Source organism: Sinocyclocheilus grahami, unplaced genomic scaffold (genome assembly GCF_001515645.1).
Source record: "Sinocyclocheilus grahami isolate Dianchi unplaced genomic scaffold, SAMN03320097.WGS_v1.1 scaffold2539.1, whole genome shotgun sequence".
Taxonomy (NCBI): Eukaryota; Metazoa; Chordata; class Actinopteri; order Cypriniformes; family Cyprinidae; genus Sinocyclocheilus; species Sinocyclocheilus grahami.
Genome location: NW_015507718.1, coordinates 21,814 through 22,378, shown reverse-complemented (window position 1 = coordinate 22,378; position 565 = coordinate 21,814).

Below are 565 nucleotides of genomic sequence, written 5' to 3'. Positions count from 1 at the left end.
CGCATACAGTTGGTATAGGAAAAGGGTTAAAGCTTAGGCAGTAAAGAGAAGAAAAATAAAAACATGATATTCAGCAGATCTACAGCCTGAAGGAAACATCAGTTTCTTAGTTCAAACACACCTTTGTAAAAGGTGCAAATGATACTTAATGTATCAATTAATAAGACTAAGTTTGATACTTGCACATCTCGCCTGGTTGAAAGAGTCCTGATGCTCTTTGGGGCTCCAGTAGGTTGGCTGAAGTTAGGTGATGAGGAAGAACCATTTTGAGTCAGAGGATCTTGGTGAATGGAAAGTCAAGGCCGAAGCCTGGCACAAACTTAGGGTGTCCTTAGAAGCATTCTAGCTCACATCCTCATCTTCTCAGAATCTAACAGAACCGCAGACTGAACTGGCCATGTGTTGGAGCCCACCGGGCGCCGCATCGGCTCAGGCTCCAACACGCTTCTTAGCAGAAGAACAAGAAAACATGGGCGGAACTGTGCATGAGCCTTTTTAAGGTCTGAGAAGATTCCCGCCTCTCAGGATGGGCTTGTCCAATAAGAAAGGCTGAAATTCCAAGCGG